We start from the raw sequence: 17343 nt of genomic DNA on the forward strand, positions 1-17343 counted from the left end.
AACACTGGTGACAGGTCAAAAAGAAAACATCACATGGCCCACAGCACTAGCCTAGAGGACTGTTTTTCCTCCATGGACATTCATGTCTCCTTGGGTTTCCATCACAGACCAATGTTACAAGATGCGAGGACGCAGTGGGCAAAGGCCTGAACCGGTCTTGGGGGGAAATGCACTCTTGGTGCTGCAGCTCACACAGAATCAGAGCTGCAGGAGCCATCCAGGGTCACGTGTTCTCTCCCTCCACTCTCCAACAAGCTTCGATGGCGGTCCACGCTCCATAGTAAAACCTACCGTGTGCAAAATTTTTCAAAGTGGCATCCACCGTGGCCTTTCTAAGTTAGAAGTTAAGAAATTCTCCGAAGACTCTTTTAGATGGGTCAACCTCTCATCCAATGCTGAATTCCTTCCCTAACACCTTAGAGGGGCCTCAATGGTTCGTAAGTCCACCTACGATTAAACCCAAATCACCCAACTCATAGCCTCACCACCCATGCTGGGCCCACGGGGACACAATTCAGATCAGTTTTTCTCACTTGTGGTGAGAAAACTCTTTTTACCAAACTGGGGATGGGTGCTTGGAGCCTGGGAAATGATTTACTTCAGAAAGGGGTAAGATCCGTATGTGGACATGTTAGATGCCACCCTGTAGGCACAGGACAGACCTTTACAACAAAGAATTGTCCAATCCCAAATGTTAACAGAGCCAAGGTTGAGAAATCTTGACTTATCTAAAGACACGTGCTTTTTTTCCTCTTTGTTCTTCACACTAATGACTAACTTGGTTTACACCTCACTTTCATACTTTTGATGGACACCTAGACATAGGAAAGATTTCCTTGTCCTCGTAAATCTACTCTAGGACAACTAACAGCACCATCCCAACAGGACATGGCAACTAACCCTGAGCCCCAGTGTTGGGGAGACAATAGGGAGAGGTGAGGATTGTGGCGAACTGAGAACTCATCCAGCTAAAAGAGGCAGTCATTTTCCCAGCCCCGGTCAATTGAAGTCATGTACAAATGTGGGCACAGTGTTGACAGATCTTCTCATCTTTTAATGGAAGCCAGAAATCTGCCTGTTTGTGTGAAATGTCCAGATTGTCAAATGTTGGCTCCATTTCCTATTTTAAATGTTGTGCCGACCAAACAAAATGCCTCTTGGCTGCCAGCTTGCAGCCTCTGGGTTGCATCAGACGTTACTGCAGTGCCACTAGCTGGAACGTGAAAAAGTGCAGTGGAAGCAAGAATGGAGGGCAAAGCTCAGAGGAGGAAAGGAAACATGGGCTGACCATCAGGGGCCCAGCAACGTAAGCCCAGCACAGCCAGGCCCTCTCCTTCCATTGCAAGTGACACATTTCCACCTTTCCCTCTGAAGTCCACGGCATTTCCCACGGTTGGCTGGAGGGTCCCAAATACTGAGTGCGAATTTTGTACAAGATGCCATGAAAGAGGTGACCGTCCCTGAACACTCCTTACTTGAAATAAAAGATAATCCTTTAGGCCTGTGGGAGGCAGAACGGTAGGATGTCTCAAAAGTTCCAACCTTTATAGGAGTGTTTGAGGAGAAAAGGAAATGATATACCCAGAATATAGCACAGCGCTTGCAAAAACTAGAAATTTCACAAATGGCACTGCAACCTAGTAGAAGAGGCACGGAGAAGGGTTACCAAAAGGTGCATTAGAATGCAGTTTTGGGGTCCACAAGGAAGCAATCCACCACCCCCACCCCCACCCCCACTTCCAGCGAATGTTGCTGGCTTCAGTTGGAAACCTACCTCTCTTCCACTCCATCCCTAGTTCCAGAGGTTGCATGTGACAAAGGACAGAATCCTCCTCAAAAGGGATTACTCAAAAGAGATGGGCACATCACCCACATTTGAGTTCTTGAACCAGCCGTACCTGAACTTTTTATTTCCCCAAGTCCACAAATTTCCTTTTTACTTAAACCACCTCGGAAGTAAATTTCCTGTTGCTTATAAGCAGAACAATCTGGACAGCTATGTGGGCCCTTGGCCGGGTTTTTGCTGAACTCCAGCTTTGGGGTGGAGAAGGCATATGATGAATTCAGCGCTGTCAGCCTGGGCATCTCCGGTCTCTAAAGCTCTGGGAGCTTAGCTCACTCCCTCCCCTCCCCACCCCTGCCCCTGCTTAATTACTCAACTTTCCAACCTCCTGGTGTGGAACCCTTCAAGGCTCCCCCCTTTTTCCCCTTTCACATCTGTAGCCATTGGAAACTATCACCCCAGTGCTTGCAATGTGAACAACACAAGAAATTCCTTGCCATTCTAAACAGTGGCTGACAACCATTTATGAAACCTGCAAACATTTCACCACTCCTAAATCAACCCCAGATGACAAAATAATAATCATCATGAAACTAATGAAAACCCGAAGGAGGATGGATTTGGACCACATTGCCATTACCCATGATGAGGGATGATCAGGAAAAAGTCTTGAGAAAGACATAAAAATGAAGCAAACTGATTGCTCCTTGGAACAAGTCTCAGCCCCCATCCCCGTGAGACTCAAGTCCTACTTTTTTTCCTGGAAACAATTTTTAGCATCTCTTGGCATCCTTCTGGTCAGGAACTGGTAAAAAGAAAAGGAGAGAGCGAGAGAAGGCTCCATGCCGTTTCACTGAGATTAGATTCCCAGGGTCTGAGGCCATGTTGGGGAGAGTGGTCACACACTGTGAGCCATATGTGCATTTTGGTGGTTCCTCGTAGTGATTCAAAAATTGGGACATTCCTCATAAAAATCCAGATTTCACTGTCTTTTGAAAAATCAGAACACATGGTAATATAAAGCCCGATTTCCTCCTGGTGAGTTATCCGGTGCGCTTCATCAACTTTGTTACCTGTCTGGCTGCTTTGAGTATCTGAGTTTGCAAGTATTGACTTCAGATTTAGGTTCTGTGTATTTTTAAAAAATCATTACAAAAAATTATAATAAGTTTGATTTCGGTCATGTCTGATTGACATAGGCTGCTGGATTCCAGCCAGGCCCTATCCCATCTGGCCCCTCCTCCAGGACCTCACCTCGCCCTGCCCCCTTGATCGTGGCCGAAGCCACACCAGCCTCTAGGCTGCTCACATCTCAGCGCTTTTCCACGTGTCCTCTCTTCTCTCTAGGATGTTCTTCTTCAGACATCGGCAGGGCTCCCCAACTCATTCAGCGCTGCACTCAATGGCTGCCTGCCCCAGGTACTTTCTATCCATTTCTTTTAATTTTCCCCTACCGGCTTATCACCATCTGACATTCTGTGTTCTTCACATATTTGTGTGTTTATTTTTGGTCTTTCCTCACCTAAGTACAGCTCCATAAGGGAGTAGATTTAGGTTGTTTTTGTTCACCGCTGTATTCTTCATGACCAGAATAGTGTGCCTGGTACACAGCTGGTACTCAATACATATTTTCGAATGAATGAATGAATGAAGTTTTCCATATTCAGGAGGAAATGGAGGTGGGGGCGAGGTGCAGGAGGAAGGCGAAAGGAGGCAAACCCAGGAAGTCTGCTCACCTAGTCCCTGAAAATCGGACTGATACTTCTGGAGAGAAAGACATTTTTCACGATGAAAGAAAGGGAACAAGAAGAAAAATGAAAATTCTGAAATTAGAGCCAATGGCAGCTTTGGAGTGCAAGCTTTTGGTAAGTGTTCTTCTCCGCCTCTGACCCTTCTCTGGACATGAAGAATAATAGAGCGGTGAACAAAAACAACCTAAATCTACTCCCTCGTGGAGCTGCAATTAGGTGGGGGAAAACCAAAAACAAACACACAAATATGTAAAGGACACAGAATGTCAGATGGTGATAAGCCTGTGGGGAAAACTCAAGAGAAGGTGGATAGTAAGTATCTGAGGCAGGGAGGGAGGCCTCATGAGCAGGCAGCCGCTGAGAACAGCGCTGTGTAAGTGAGGGAGCCCTGCCAATATCTGGGAAGAACATTCTAGAGAGAAGAAAGGGCAAAGAGTAGCCCAAAGTCCCAACTCCTACTGGGATAGGGTGGGGGTCTCTGCTCTGCCAGCGGCTGGTCACGTGACCATGGCAAGCCCTTGTCGTGGGGGCTTCAATGTCCTCATCTGTACAGATTCTAATCCCTGACCACTAGGACTTCCAGGCTGCCTATTGAGTACTTGTCCTATTGAGCAACTTCTCAGGTGGGGACGCAAAAAGCCAATGTCTCTGGCTGTGTCGTAAGTCATCTGGAAAAACCTGAGCTGTTTGCCAGCTTGAGGCATACGTCCCAGGCACTTTTCCCTTCTCTTCCACGTCAGACTATGTCAAAATGCCATTTGTGCCAGCGCAGGAAGACATGATTTCTATAGTAACTTTTTCCTCAACAGGTAATCAATAGCATTTAACAATCACTTGCCGGGTATCAGGTGCTCTTCCCTGCTAGTCATAGTTGTTAACTCTTATAATGTGGATTCACTTCATAAATAAGGGAACTGAAGCTGGAAGAAGTGACGTAAACCCATGGTCAGGTGCCTAGTAAGCGGTAGACTCTGGATTTGAACCTGGACAGACCGGCTCTTAACCTCTGTATTATGCTGCACCTAAAGCTAACAGGAAACACAAATATATTGCTGTAAAACACCAAAAAAATTACCATCAAGACTTATGTCCCCTTTGTTTTCCTCTCATGCCTGTCAAAAACAATTAATTGTCCAGTTAAATGAAGGTGAAAGAGAAGGTAAATTTAATTCTTTCTATGCTGGTTAAAGAGGCAGGGAGTGCAGGGGTTATGAAGACAACATCTGGAATCGTACTCCTGCATACAAAGCCTGGCTCTGGCGCTTACTCGCTGTGTGACCTTGAGCAAGTCACTTAACCTCTCTGGGCCTTATTTTCCTCATCTAAAATGGGAATACTGATAGCATTTACTTCATAGAATTGTTGTGAGGAATAAATGAGTTGATGCCTATACTCATTCAGAACAGATCCCGGCATCAAAGAAGCTCTCAGAGGTCATTTTTATTAACATTGTATTCATCCAAAGGTTAGCCAGTTTTCTTTTAAAGATATAAGATACAGACTAAATGTATCCAGATACTAACATGGCCTGATACAACTTTACCAACACCCTGACACAACTTTACCGACATCCTTGACAGATCTCCTTTGTTTCATTTTATTCCCCTGAGAACAGAGTACAGCTGAGCAATTCTGGTTAGTAGAAGGTTCTGGTTATCTGGGGCATTTGTTGTAAGCAGCTTGCAGGGACGAGCTTCAGAAGTAACAGATTTCATTTAAATAAATAGATCTCAGAGAAAATTTCACCTCTTCAGATTTGTGTTTCTAACACTGCTCATGAATTCTGCCATACCTGGGTGCCACTTTTGCTACCCTGTTTCCCCGAAAATAAGACCTAGCTGGACAATCAGCTCTAATGCATCTTTTGGAGCAAAAATTAATATAAGACCTGGTATCATATTATTATATTATATTATATTATATTATATTATATTATATTATATTATATTATATTATATTACATTACGTAAGACCCGGTCTTATACTATTTTAAAATAGGACTGGGTCTTATATTCATTTTTTCTCCAAAAGACGCATTAGAGCTGATTGTCCAGCCAGGTCTTATTTTTGGGGAAACAAAGTAGTAATTATTTGACGGGCTTGATTTTAAACCATTTTTGTCTTAAGCAGTAAAAAGGTGGGAAACCATTTGTTTGAAATACTTCTTCCGTCTTTTTCAAATGCACAATAAAGACAGAACTCTAAAAGAAAAGCCAGTTCACGCACATTTTAAGTTAATGTGGAAAGGGGACACACCCCATTGAAAACAAGACTGCCCTTCAGAGACTAATAGATTCTTTCAGAAAGTATAAAATCCCAAAACTGTAGATACCCAAAGAACAGTGAGGAATGGGCTCAGGGGCAAGGAACCTTCATTTTCACCCCTTTGATTCTTCTGGAGGTGGGTGCAATTCCATCATACCCTAAGAATGTCATCTCAGACATGCAGACTGTGTTCCCATCCATCGGAGTTTTAAGTTGTGTAACAAATCTGCTTCAGACAGCATTTGCCTCATGAACTGTTAGAGTCTGGGGTCAGGGGACTCGAGTGACCTGTCCAACATCACACAGAAGGTGTGCGATGGTGCGGGGAGTCCATTCTACACCATTCCCAACAGCTGCCAAACCTCTGAGAAACTGTCTCATGACCCCACCTGGTAAGCTAAGCCCCAGCCTGGGCTGGGGAGGCGGGCACGGTCCCCTGGTTGGCAAGAAATTGCAGAGGTTCTTAAAAGACTGTCATTTAGAGAAGAATGTCTCAACCCACTGCCATTATGTTTTCCATTTGTTGTTAAGAAAGAGTCCATTCACTCTTGATGTTAAGGCAGGTAGAAGGCCACAAAGACTCAAGCTCATTGAGGATAAAGGATGCTACTGAAACGTGAGAATCGACCGTAAATGGCCGTGGGTCAGGGTGAAGTCTGTGTGCTTGTTCTAGAAGGTCCTGTGGGGGCAACAGGCCAGTGCTGTGGGTCAGAGAGACCTGGAATGGAATGTCACTGAGCAGCCACTGACCTGTCCCAGCCTCAGTTTCCCCATTTGTTAAATGGATACACATATGTCATAGCATTTTTGTCGTCGTTGTTGAGGGTTAAATGAGTTTTGTGAAAGTGTCTGACACATTATAACTTCCGTGAGAGACTTTTAAATCCACTTCTTCCTTCTCCAGTTCTCCTCCCCGAATATTGAGACTAGTTTGATTCAAAACTCTCAGATAAAGACATACCAGTATACTTCAATTCTTCAAAGTCCCAGAAGTCTGGGGAAGTTCCATTCATTAGCTAATAACACCAGGTTAAAATGTCCATAAGGATTGCTTAGACAATCAGATATTTTATCTCTGTTCTGTGAGTGGGGGAACTGAGGCACAGTGAGGCATGACAAAGCTGGGATCTGAACCCCTGTAGCGGGGCTCCCAAGTCCCAGCTATCAATGATACACTGCACCATCTGCAAATCTGGTGAAGAGCAGGATTTAGACTAGGTTAGCTTGTAGAGCATATCAGATCTGGAACATTCTGAGTGGGTACCATTCAAAGCTGGGGTTAGGAGGGGGCCATGCGTCTTTGGCAGGATAAGGTAGCAGGAGAAAACTTTTGTTTTTCTTTTTCAATTCATTAAGGTTCACTGGGGTGAGCAAGAACCTCATTTTTTTCTTCCCATGACTTCCCTTTTATTTTAACGGGGAAACGTGCATTTCAAAGGCTGCTCAGTAGCAGCGTTGAAGGCTCAAGTTCAATCACAATGTCCCCATTGTGGCTGGGGGACTCCTTGGCCTTTAAGCTTGGGTTATAAAAATTTGGTCTGAGCCCAAAGTCTGGCTTTAATAGAATATTTTAATTTTGTTTAATGAATATTATTTTAAATCTGTTTGGCAGTTTTAAAATGTGTTCTTTTATTTTCAAATTAAAATTTACTGATATTCAGTGCTTTCCTGGGGGTGGGGGTGCAGCGAGGAGTGGGGGTGATAATAATACAAGCTACCATTTATTGAGTGCTTACTATGTGCCAAACACCCTGCTACGTGCTTTATGTGTGCGACCTCTTTTAACCCTCACAACCACCCCACGAACAGCGACCCCATTGCCTCCACTGTCTGGGAAGTTGAGAGGGTCAGCCCCCAGCCCACCGAGATGGCACAGTGAGGGAGTGGGGGACGCAAGGTTCAGACCAGATCTGAGTTCAGGGTCTGCGCTATTCACCACTGCCCTACGTTCTCTTGACACACGGTCAAAGGACTTGGCTGACCCTTAGCTGAAAGGCACACCGCTGAGCCAGGATGCAATCCCCTATAATCTCAAGGGTAATAATAGCTGGTTTACTGCACAGTCGATGGAGGCAGGCACTGTGGCAAAGCGAAGTGTTTCACATGTACCACCTTATTTACATTCTTACAAGGGACCTTCGAAGCAGTTATTATTGTTATGATTTCCATCACCCCGATTTTATAGAGGGGAACTGAGACCCAAAGAGCTAAGCCATTTGCCGAGGTCATCGTCATCATTACCATCCAGTCCCTGACACTGATATAATTCATACTACTTGCCATATGCTATTCCAAACCCTTTATATTTATGGATGCCACAATAACTCCTTGAGGAAGGTGCATTATTATCCACCCTGTTTTACAGATGAAGCAACTGAGGCACAGAAAAATTTGGTAACTTGCCCAAAGTTGGTTAATGCTAAACAGGGATCTGAACCCAAACAGCTTGGCTCCTGGGCTCATGCTCTTTCTCTCTAGGCCGTAAGTCAGGGCCAAGGCTAAAGTTCAGGACGTCTGATTGCCCCGACTTCTACCTGTTCCCCACCACCTCTTAAGGGAAGCAGAAGGTTGTCATCTGTCTGAGGCAGGGAGTGGGCCATAGACATTGCCTGACGCAGTTCTAGGCCCAGAAGCCAGGGCACTGCTCTTATGGAACCAGGCAGGCACGGCATCCTTGGGTGAGGGTCTGTAGAGCTGGGTCTTTTTCTCCATCCTGCTGCTTAAACACTGCAAAGCTCAAAAGTCATATTACTGGGCTCTGAATCCTCAATGGGAAAGAAGAGGCAGAGTGATATTGGTGAATACACATTGGGATCCTGCTGTCAGAGGTGCCAGATTGGGACCTTCTTGTCGTATGACTAATTCCTGCCTTATTACTGGATCCTCAGTAATCAGCCCCGCGCCTGGAACACAGCTCAATAAATACTGTTGAATACATGAGTGAAAGAACGACTGCATTTGTAATTTTCTCCCATCACATGCAATGCATTAGGCACGTGGGAGCACTCGATAAATAATAAATCGGTAAAACGGCATATGAAATATCCCAAGTGCACGTACTTCCTTGTCAACAAAGTTTGTCTTGTCCTATTGCAATAGATCAGGGGTCAGCAAACTTATTCTGTAAAGACAGAAAATATTTTAGGTTTTTTGCAGGCCATGCGATCTCTGTAGTAACCACTCAGCTCTGCTCTTTTCACATGAAAGCAGCCATAGGCAACAGCTCAGACCAGCTAACTGCAGTGACGCAGGCAGTATTTCAACAGATTCCAACTTGAAACTTTCATTAATTCCTACAAGGAACGGCTGGAGATTCTGTGAGAATTAGCAGGTGTCTCATTTCTGAGCACAAATTTTGTACCTGACCATCAGTTCGTATTCCCAAGGTAAAACCAGACCAGTGGAGACTGACTTTAAAATCCAGCTCTCCAACGCAGAGACATGCAGGGAAAACAGCTCTTATATACCAGAGGGACAGGCTTAGGAATCAAAACTGGGTTCAATCTTGGCTGTGACACAAGCCATGTAATCTTGGTCAAGTTATTTCACCTCCCTGAGATTCAATTTTCACTTCTGTAAAATAGGGATAATGGTAATCATAATAGCACATTCTATCTAAGGCTATTTGGAGACAAAAATATGTGTTTGCTTAGCACAGTGCCTGGTACATAATAAATGTTCAATAAATATGGGCTACTGGTTATTTTCAAACACGTCTTGTGTTTTCTTAAAAACAGAAAACTAATTCATTAAAAATAAGCATCCAAAACAATGACAGCAAGGCTGCAGGAAGAGACAGTTTCAAAATCAGCTTTCCAAAGACAGTCCACCGAGGTATTCCAGGGGTCCCAAGGTATCAGAAAATTCTCCGTTCTAGATCAAACCACTAGCAAGCCCCCCAATCTCTCTGCCCACTGTGCCCCCCCCCCCAAAAAAAAGCAAACCCTGTTTCTATGTCCTTTTATCACTTTGCTTTTCTTGCCGGTGCCAGCGCAATGCTGAAGACACTTGGAGAGTTTCAGACATTTGCTGGTTTAAGACATTCTTTCTCCCCGCTCGTCCCCCTCCCCTCCACACCCCAACATCAACATCTCCAGGAAGCATTGCGTCCTTAGCAAGAGGAGAGCTCAGGCCCACGGCAGACACGAGGTGAATAATATCCTCGGCTCCATTCTTGTTCACGGCTGGATGGGGCCAAAACTCTGTTTACAACACAAGGAGCAAGTCACAACTTGTTATGCCACATGACACCCTCCGAGCAGCAAGTCACCACTTCCCGCTACTGTACCAATCACACAAAAGGCCAGAGGTGCAGGAATCTGCCCCCTCTGCAACTTCGCCACCACCCACTTCCCAATCAAGAAGGACATTCAGACCTTTGCTGGAGACAAATGTTTCTAGAACACCTTGAAACAAAAGTCCCCATAGGTGTAAATAATACACACCCAAAAAAGAAAACAACCTCTCTGCATCAACACCCTTTCTGTTTCTTCTAAGAAGAGGTTTTCTCCCTACATGGAATTTCCATCAGCACGTGGGTTGGTACCAAACTCGGGGACACAGTGGACACTCTGTCTCTCCGTATTTTAGGGAACTGCCAATCAACAAAGACCTGAAGGTTTGTACTTATATGTTACGGCACCCCAAATGCCAAAAACACATAGATGTTTGTAGGAATAAAAAAATTTCTTTTGGAGACGATTAATACCTTCACTACAAAGTTATTCCAGGAAGGGGATGGGAGGTGAAGAAACTGACCAGAAGAAACACAAGACATGTTAGACCTCTGGTGTCCAAACAGCAGGAATGAAACATCTGCATTGGAGTAAAGGTGGCCCTGGAACCTGCTTTTCCTCCTGAACAGTGAGAGGTGAGAGTGGTGATGAAAGGAGATGGGAATTCCAGCTCTCCTATCTCATTTGACTCCAAGAACATCTTTGATTGTCCAAATCAAATCAAGATCTTTCGGCTGTGGGCTTAGAAACCCCCTTTCTGTGTCCATTTCAACTAAACACATCTATCAGGCAGGAATTTGGACTTGGCCGAGGTAAGGAGAACTGGTGGTTTTCGTCCTGTTTTGGTGACCTTCATAGGGCTTATTTATGCACTTCAAGCTCATGACCTAATACATGTTGGTTTGGCTTCTCTTCTCATAATAGCAGCCTGTAAAAAGCTTTTGAGAATTCCCCGTGTTTTCTTATTTTGGGTCAAGAAAATAAAATCGATATCTGAGTACCCTTAAAAAAATGGTCTGCGCAATCTAAAAATTTGGAGTGTTTCCACTAGGGCTAAGGATATCTCTTAAAGCCTCAAAGATCATCAAAGTTAAGCCCAACATTTGCCATTTTTAAGGTGAAATATTTGGGAATGGCATATATGAGAATAAGCTAAGAGGTACTTTTTTTTGACATAAGTCAAACAATGACATTTAAAACTCACGTTAAAGCAATTACAGTGCAGAATTTTCCGTGTTTTTCCCATTTCTCAAACAGAAGTGTATATGTTTTCAACATAGTTTCTTGCTGTAATTTTCTTTCTTGGCAAACCCACATCTTACCATGAAAACCAAAGTATGCACACTACAGAAACAATAATGGTTGAAACAGACTCGGCTGTCTCAGGCATGATTTTTCTTTACAAAATTAAAACGTCTTTGGCTAACACACTGTAGATTTCAGTACAGAAAGACGATTTGGGGCAATTACTAGAAAAGAAAGGGGAACTGACAGATTGAGCTGAAGTGAGACAAAAGGTAAGTTGCTATATTCATCCAGTAGTCAGACTCTCCAGTTTCTCATCCTTTGGGGGGCGGAGGAGGAGGGCTAAAATCCCCAAATGGATTTTATCATTTTTCTTTAGTTAAATTCACAGAAAATTGACAACTCTCCTTGGTATGGCTGTGAGGAGATATGTACCGATACGTTACAACTGGGAATGCAGATTTTTAAAATCTAACTTGACTAGACGCTCAAAAAGAAAGACGGGAAAAATCCAGTGTCGTTGAAATCACGCACTTTTTCACGTTGACACAATACTATTGATACTAAATGACAACATAATTTCTAACCTGTTTTAAATACTTTGTTCATTTGAAAACGTGTCTAAATGAACATTATCAGACCAAGACCATTGACCGGGGGCACATTCTCGAAACTGTTAAGAAGTAAACTTGTCTCCCTGGCTAGCTGTTCATCTAAGTTCCTGTTGTAAATTTCTGTGTCTATCTGAACGCAGAGGCAGACTTTTCAAAGAAGCCTAAGCAGGGACATCTGCGCCCTAACTAGTATCATCAGAAGGTGATGACAGCGATGACGAAGCCCCTGCTACAGAGCAGGACTATGTGGAGAGACCCTCTCATCCATCCTGCCAAGCTGCGTCCCAAAGTGGGGGCCCTGGCACACCCCCAGACTCTCAGCCTGTCTGTCCCAGATTCAGGCAACCCATGGCCTTCCTTAACCTTCCAAGTGGCAAAGAGAAATCATTTCAGTTACCTGACTCTTGGGACCACCTGTTCCAAATTATTCTTCGTTCTCCAAATGTTTATAATCTAACCCTCAAACAACAACCCACCCATAGCAATACAGTCCCTTCCAGTAAACGTCATTTGGACTGCCTACCGTAACATTTGAGGGCTTTGCCACTGCCGGTAAATTTATTGACTCTTTTTAGGAACTGAAATGCATGGTGTTATAGTATGGAAGGAAGAAATCAAATTAGCCCTTGTAAATAAACAGTCATTTTCCTTTACAGAACCATATACAACCTGCTAAATATCATGACTCACAAAGGCTCACAGTTGTGTATTCTAAATACTTAACATGATTTTTTGTTTCTCTGTTTAAAACAACAAAAAAGAACATCAGGGCAGAGTCAGAAAATAATTGTGTTCCATGCATTTAAAACCATTCAAATTTAGCACCTCTGTGCAAAGAGAACTGGGGCAGAAATGACACAAGGGGAAGGCCTAGTCTGCAGAGGTCTGTAGGCCTAGATTCTGGTTTCGCTTGCTCTGTGGTTTCTCGTGAGTCTGGACTTAAGACTCAGTTTCCTCATTAACAAAGTTGTAATATTATTATTATTATTATTACCTAACTCAAAGAGCTGTTGTGAGAACCCATTCTAAAAACACACGTTAAGAGCTGACTTCAGGCCTAGTATACAAGTAAGTGCTCAATCAATGGCAGGTATTTCCGTTATTATCATTAACGCAAGGATATAATTTGCAAATGGAGAGAAATGGCAAAGGCACGAATATGACGAAAGTGAGCAAAAAGAAGGAAAAAAAGCAGCAGAAGTACATTTAAAAGCCTGTGGCTTTTTTCATCCTCTTTTCCCTACGAGGCAGGTACTTTCATACCTTGAAACTGATTTTAAATCACACACAGTAAGGAACAACTTTCTGCCCCTCTGATGCACTTACTGTTGAGACAAGTGTGTCTGAGCCAGTCACTCCAAGTGTTTGCCACCTGATTGGTGGGGGTGGCGGTGGGGGATGGGGGTTATCCTCGGATTAGAAGAGGTGTTAGTCAAACACCATTAGATCAGTTAAGATCTTCAAATAGCAAAAATGAAGCATTGTCTCAAGCGAATTCTCCACTAATTGCTTCCCTTCCAGAATCTTCTTTCTGTTTTGTGTGTTAGGGACTGTTTGAACTGCCACAAATCGTGGGGGTGGGGGTGGGGGTGGGAGGCAAGTGGGCCATTCAGAAAGCTGTTATGATATTGGGGGGTGGGGATCAGGGAGGAAGGTGGGGAGTGGGCAAGGCATTGTGGGGAGTATGTGTGAGTGTGTATCTGTGTTTTCTGTCAACAGGCTGTGTTTTCTCAACTCTAGGGTTAATTCTCTGTAAATAGATTCTGTTTGAGTCCACCAACTCCCTTTTCAGAGCAGCTAGCTAGAAAAAAAGTTTCCTTCCACCAATAAAACTCAATCTTGGCAAGAATCGGAAGGTTCAGCCTTTGGAGGTAACCGAATCACCAGCCACTTCACCTCCACAAACCCCACAGATAAGGACAATGACATAATTAGGCGAATTCCCCCTTTATATAAAATCTTTGGGGGAAGAGGGTCCCCTCTTCCCCCAGGAATTCATGTCAGGCCAGACCACTTTGATTTTATCTATGCCTAAGTGAGAAGCGGCCTTCGCATCCAATCCCACCCCCCTTCTCACACACCCCCTCCCACTCACATAACACCCTATGCTCAAACACATACCACATGCACCTCTGACCTGTGGCCACTGTCTCATACTTGTGCTTTTACTTCTTCCCCAAGCATTTTTACGTTAAGGACGCCGGCCCAGCAAAGACAAAACCCTACCCCAGTTGCAAATTCCACCCATCTTCTTACAGAAGATAATGTGCTGTTGCTGTGTGCCTGGATATTTAGGGAAGGGTAAATGTCTAAACAAGATATCTCCAGTCCCTTCATTTTGTCCTGACAGCCTCAGGTTCTCTCTCTGCTGAGAGAGGCATCTGTCATGAGCTGTTGGGAACCCCACTTATGCACCATAACGGCCTGCAATTTTATTATACAAGGAGTTTATTGCTAGCCTAATTAGTTTCAAACTGGGCATTCCAGCTGAGGACACCTAAAAAACATCTGGTGAGAGGAGAGAGAAGGCGTCCTCGTTCTGAGCGGGTTACGGTTGGATTTCTGCATAACTCTGGTCTCCTGCATTGGACACAAGTTATCTTTGGAAAAGTAACTGAAAAAAAATAAGGAAACGGTTTCTTCTTTGTGGGAAAGGACTCATCTTGTCATGGGGAAGCCCAACTCGTCTTAAAGTGGACGTGATTGAACTGTGTATACTTTTTTTCACAAGCTACCGGGATCTCAATAGCTTGCTCAAACCTAATTCAAAATGTTCTTAGCTACACCACAGAGCGTTTCTGCTGAGGACTTTTTTGTTCTCCCCACAGCAGCTAGCATTTTATCAATTTATCCGTCTGGAACAAGGCTTGCGATCTCTTACATGCAATTTAAAGCAGAAGCAATACCACAGATTTGGAACAGCATGTCTTGGGTGTTTTGGCCAAATGGTAATCCTGTAACAAGTCAACAAATCATATCTCTTTATGATGTGTTTAATACAACACAAAAGGCACGAAGAGAAGATTCTAAAACTTAAGTGATTAAAACATCTGTTTTCTGAAAATCCCCAAGTATTGGGATAACATTTTTGTTGTATTTTATTTTACTTCCTTTAGTTATTTAATATTAAGGAAGAAATTTGTATATTTTTACAATATTCTCATACACACAGCCATTACACTAGGTGAGCTATTTTAAGATGGAGGAAAAATGCTAATTCCTTTAAGATAAAAGAATAATATTGTGATTTTCAGTTGCAAGAAAAGAATGGAGTAACTACTAACTATGTATGGGACACATGAACTCATTAAAAAAAAGTTCAGGTCCTTTCAAATCTAGCCCCATTGGTTGAAACTGCAAAATTTACAGTTTCCTCCCAAAGCAAGGAGATTTTGAATACAAACACCATTTTATGCTTAGTCAAAAGCAAGATTCAAACCATCACCCTTTGTTATATAAATTTATTATTAACTTTCCTTCGTCTGAGTATGTCTAAATGCAAGGAAGTACAAAGTTCAAGATGTTCAAGTGATGGGAAGATAAAAGTGGGGGGGGGAAAAATGAACATTTCTTAGGTAAAGTTTCCGGAAGATTTTTTGCACAAAGATTATTTTTGAAAGGAGGTTCCTCTCTTTCTCTCTGCAAATGGGCCATCGACTGGTAATGTGGTACTCGTACTTTGGTAGTAGAAATTTCACTCAAGCAAGAAAGGAAGGGCTCATGAAATTAATACAGTCGGTTTGAAATACAACAATTGTCCGCTGCTCATAATTTCCTTTGGAAGGGAGCTCCCTAACTCAAACCTAATTCAGCACTCAAATTCTTCCTTGATGTTTGTAAATCATTCTACCTCCCCTCTGCTCTGACGAACACTCCCCAGGACGATGTTCACTCATTTCACTGCACCTCATAATTAAAAGGTACCTCCACCAGGAGTGATTTATACCTCAACGTCATAAAAAAAGTAATTAAAGATTACGTAGCATTTCGGGGAAAGAGGGAAGAAAAGAAAATGGTATCCATAAAAGGCGGTATCAACCTTGCTTTTTAAAAATAATTCAGAATACAGCAGTGTACCTACCCACTGTTACTCTTAGCTGAGGCTTCACTGGGGGGTAGCAGGGACCTCGCGCCGCCGAGGCGCTTCACTTTCAACAGCTGAGAAATGCGCATTGAGGATTTTGTGGTGCAAGTATTTTTACCAGTCAAGCTCTCCTAGTATTCCTTGAGCTTATAAACTATTTATTTGGGGGCAGGAAATATACTTAAAGAGCTAGGGCCAGCACTGCCGGTTAACCTCCAGACTGCATGCCTAAAAAACATTTCCATTCTCCACTTTCTCCCATTACAACAAACCCCTCGCCTCCTTCTAAGCATCCTTTGGATGTAAAGTTTTTGTAATTTCAACTCCAACTTCAGCAAGCGTACAAAACCCCCAGAGCTGGACCAGCGCAGGCCGAGCGCAGACGGACTTTAAAAAAGAAATCAGCAACAGGGAGAAGGCTCAGCGGGCCTTTCCAGCCCCATCCCGGGGATCCCAGAGTTTGCTCCTTGGTTACCCCATAAACTGCGCCTGAGGGCGTGAGTTGGGATCCGGCTCCCGGCGCCTCTTCGGTCCGATCGGGGAAGCACCCCTCGTCGCTAACCACCTCGGCCATAAAACGAACCAAACGTAATCAACCCAGCCGCGTCTACACCTCCTGCGCGCCATGCACTTGTCCCGCGCGCGGAAGTGTAAACTTCATGGTCGTTACCCCCACCCCCAAACGCACGGGGAAACTGAGGCCCGGAGCCTGGGACGGACCTTCTCGAAAGAGGTTCAGCCTGCTGTCCCCGCTGCCCTCGTGCCTGAGGCGTCCTGGGAGCCCCGGGAGCCCCGATCCGGCCCGTGCGTCCCCGAGCGCCCCGAAAGCTGCGGAGGCCCGGGCGGGGCGAGTGCTAGAGAGAGGCGCAAGGCGAGGGGGTCCGCGTCCACCACCGCCGGGTGAATCCCGGTGGGCAGCCAGGGGTGGGCGCCGCAGGAGGTACTCACCGCGCGCAGTGGAGAGGGTGCCCCGGCGCGGTGCAGACCGGCGGGCTGGCGGGTGGGCGCGGGTCCGACGCGGCAGGGCGACTGCGGCTGGCACGTTGCCGCCTCTGCCGCCGCCGCTGCCTCCGCCTCCTGGGCTGCCGCCGCGGCTGCCTGCGCGGGGAGGACCGGCCCCTTCCCCTCCCTGGGCCGGGCCCTCCCTCTGCCCCCGCCCGGGTCCCCGCGCCGCTGCGTGGGCGCGTGGGGGCGCCGAGGCGCGGCGCTGGGCTCCGCGGGCGCACACCCCCGGAGGCTGGACGCGGGGCGCGGGTCTCGGGCCCTGCAGCTGCCGCCGCGCTGCTCTCTGCGCCTGCAGCCCAGCGGAGAACGCTCGCTCCTGCCTGTCCTGGAGGAGGTGAGGGCCCAGCCTCCTCCCCACCCA

At 45.1% G+C, this 17343-nt stretch overlaps 1 protein-coding gene across 2 annotated transcripts in view; it reads right to left on the minus strand.

The window, feature by feature from the left end:
* The window catches only part of EYA2 (EYA transcriptional coactivator and phosphatase 2), a 224994-nt gene extending 207935 nt beyond the window's left edge, over positions 1–17059 (minus strand). Inside the window, exon 1 of one of the 2 annotated variants that reach the window (XM_033095320.1) lies at positions 16926–17059. The gene's annotated coding sequence lies outside the window, so the exon portion shown is untranslated. Of the gene's footprint in view, positions 1–16697; positions 16836–16925 lie in introns of those variants that run through there. The other variant, XM_033095321.1, reaches the window with a different exon arrangement.
* Between the last annotated feature and the right edge of the window lie 284 nt (positions 17060–17343).

The sequence above is a fragment of the Rhinolophus ferrumequinum genome, chromosome 23, assembly GCF_004115265.2.
Source record: "Rhinolophus ferrumequinum isolate MPI-CBG mRhiFer1 chromosome 23, mRhiFer1_v1.p, whole genome shotgun sequence".
Lineage (NCBI taxonomy): Eukaryota > Metazoa > Chordata > Mammalia > Chiroptera > Rhinolophidae > Rhinolophus > Rhinolophus ferrumequinum.